The sequence below is a fragment of the Catharus ustulatus genome, chromosome 15, assembly GCF_009819885.2.
Source record: "Catharus ustulatus isolate bCatUst1 chromosome 15, bCatUst1.pri.v2, whole genome shotgun sequence".
In the NCBI taxonomy this organism is placed as follows: domain Eukaryota; kingdom Metazoa; phylum Chordata; class Aves; order Passeriformes; family Turdidae; genus Catharus; species Catharus ustulatus.
In genome coordinates, this window is record NC_046235.1 from 3,382,741 (window position 1) to 3,386,157 (window position 3,417).

Consider the following 3,417-nt stretch of genomic DNA (forward strand, 5'->3'; position numbering starts at 1 on the left):
AAAGAAAGGTTTAGAGTTGAGCAACAAACAGATTTGATCAGGAAAGGACAAGAATGGCAAATACACCCAACCCCCACTCGCCCCGAGGTGGTTTCACCTGACTAGACAACAATGAAAACTAAATCTTCTCACACAGAGGGTGGGGGGTGGACACCGAGGCAGAAACAAAATAGAATAGAACTTGTGGGTGCCAAATCCAGGGAAGGAAAGCCATGAGCTGTGGGAACCACCAGCTCCAGCTTCCCCCAGCACCCCTCGTGCCTCGTGCTCTGGCTCCAGAGCTGATCCCAGCTTTTCTCAAGTGAACCCACTGGATCAAGGACTGGGCTGCTGCACACAGCTCGATGAAATCAGAGCACCAAGACTTTCTATCAAGTCACAACTTCCAAAAAGGAGGGGGACAGTGTTTGGCTTGGTGAGAACATAAGGATTTCTGCATGAAGACAAACAACTCCCAAGGGCACTCCAGGTCACCCAGAAAGCACTGCCTGTGGTCAGAACAAGCCAGGCTTTGCAGGAAGCTTAAAAAACAAGATGAAGGTGACTGGAGATAGTTGAGAGAGGGACAGTGCAAGACTGGAGCCTCAGGGGAAAGGGACAGAGCAGCCACACGAGGAAAGGAAGCAACGTGAGCCAAAATAAATGGGCAAAAGGCACAGGTAAAGCAAATTAAAAAAAAAAAAAAAAAAAAAAGCAATCAAGCCAGAGAGTTTAAGGGAATTATTTAATGGTGATCAAATTGCAACACAATACAAGAGTACAGACAGTGTTAGCATGGATCTAGTCAGACACACTTCCAGGAGAGGGAGGGGCAGCAAGGACCGGCTGCAGGGATCCCTCCCGGAGCCTCCAAGTGCAGTCACTCACACAGGGCTTGGTCTGCATGCCTCCCAAGAGCTGCACAGCAGGGCTTGTCCTGCTTTTAACCTTCCAGACACCCTCAGTGCTCTTGTCCCCGTGCATTCCCTGTAGAAAACCACTTTTTCCAAATCTCATCAAGTGAGATCTGCACCTTTTTGCTCCAAGCCCACCCGAAGAGCCATGGAATAGAAGGAAGCAGTAACTGTGGGGGTGAAACTCCATTCCAGCTACCTGGAGGAGATGGAGGGAGGCTTCCCTGATGCTGCAAGGATGAGAAGATTTTTCTGAGGTTCTGTATTTAATGGGGACAGCCTTCCTGCCACTCAGATACACCTCCAGGCTTTTATTCTTCCAGGAGGTGACTTCCAGGCTGTGCCTGGATGCACTGGCATGCCTGGAGCCTTAGCCAAGGGCTCCTCCACCTGGAGCAGGAGTGCTGAGCACATTCAGGTGCTTTGTCATCCTGGTTCTTTAGGTGACACATTCACTACTGTGAGCATTTGTCACCCCCCACACTCCTTCCTTGCTCCCCTCTGTGCTCAGGCACAAAGAAATCCACCTTTCACTGGGCAGAGCTTCCCATCGACCTTCCCTGAGATTCTCATCTCTTGTACTGGGAACTCAGAACTGGGAACAAGAGCAGCTCTAGAGATGCTTTGCTGCTGAAGATGACCAAGACTGTCAAAAACCAGAGCCAGGCATTGCTGTCTGCAGCCACAGCTGCCAAACACCAGGAAAGACCAGAGGCATGGGACAGGCAACAGTTTGCTACATCCACTAAGGACACAAGAGCATATCCAACTTAGCCATGCTGGTTTTCCCACATCATTTGATGGCTGCAGACTGAACAGAAGAGTGTGAGGACACTTCAGGATGCAGCTTAGTTGGAAGCATTGGGATGACACAGTAATAACTGAATTAAAAAATCTTTCTTGCCTTGCCCAAAAGCTATGACAGAAATGCAGCAGCACATCCCAGCACAGGACAAGCTGGGTGTTCAAGCACAGTAATCAGGTCTCCAGCACTTCTCAGGATCAGCTCCATCCCAGCCTGCAGGTCACAGAGGTTGGGCTTTGAGCCATGGGGATGTTGAAGCCAGCTCCTGCACACTGATGAGTGGCTGCTCAGTGCTGAGCCAAGAGAGGTTCCAAAATACATGGATCACACTCCTCCTCTGGGTCACTCTGAGCAGTGGACAGGCACTGATGAGCACAAGGAATGTATCCAGGCACAGAGTTCCAGCTTTGCTGCCAGAGCTGGCGGGTTCTAAGCAGCCCAGCACTATTTTTAAATAAAACACACTTAGCACATGACAGGATAAAAGGGAATTGCATGAACAATCTACATCCACAGAAGGCTCAGCACAAAGAAAGCCATGCAAAGGGAATCAGGCAACTCAAATTACTAAGTCAAGATAAAAAACTGGACAGGGATGGAAAAGGTTGATGACATGACAAGCTCAGGATTCCTAGAAAGGTAGTGACCAGAGCCCCTGGCCTCATGTGCTGTTTGACATTAGAACATACTCAATGCACAGCTTCAAAGGAGCAAGATTCTAGTCCCAAAAATAGCTAAGCTGGGTCAGGCTTTCAGTTAAATGCTAAAGGCTCCTCCATCTAGTTCACAGTACAACCCTCAACAACAAATGGTCAACCCACAGGAGGTATACAGAGCACATCCTCCCATCTCAAACATCACCAGACCTGCTTTTACTAGACCACAACTGTCAAGCCATCAGCAAAGAGGCCAAAACTGTTTGAACACCTCACTGCAAATGAGCTCATCCCAACATGAGATGTGTTAATGCATCCTCCAAGCTGAAGCTGTTACAGGTTCAGGACTGTTTCCATACATGTTAATGTCCTGTCACCTCGTGTTTGTGGCTCCTGCCCCTCCAGAAAGAGAAACCATCCTGTTCCCTCAGCTGTCACTGCTCCCTGCTCTGTCTCTCCCCCCATACGGTCTCTGATCTCTTCTAGTAACTGCCAATTTCCAAAGGCAGCCAGATCTGCCACAAAAAACATTCTTGGGTGGCTCAGTTGCAAAGCAGTTAAAGAGAATTCCCCCAAACTGTTCACAATCAGTGCAGCTCCTTCCCTGTACGTGTCAGTGACCCCATGGAAAAACATGGGAAGGCAACTCCACCGTGGCCAAGGTGTATTGGAGAGTCCAGCAGGAGCACAGCAGGTGAGCAAAGGCAAGGCCATGGATCCAGGCTGGCACAAACCCCAGCTCACCCTCCAGTTTGATGGCACAGGTGTTATCCAGGGCCACAGGCTGCTCCCCACACAGTCCAGACACCAAGCCCCTGTGGATAACACGAGTGCCACGAGTTGCAGGTGACCCAACACAAGCTCTGCAGCCCTGCACGCCCATCTGTCCCCTTCCCCTGTGACCCAGCAGTGTCCCCCAGCCAGGACACGTGGCCATGTGTCCCTTCCTTCTCCAGAGCAGCTCTGCTCCACCCTGGAGCCCCAGGCCAGCAGGGTCCTCTGCCCCAGCAGGGCTCAGCACTGCGCCACCAGGACACCGAGAGATGAGACAAGAGGAACAGAG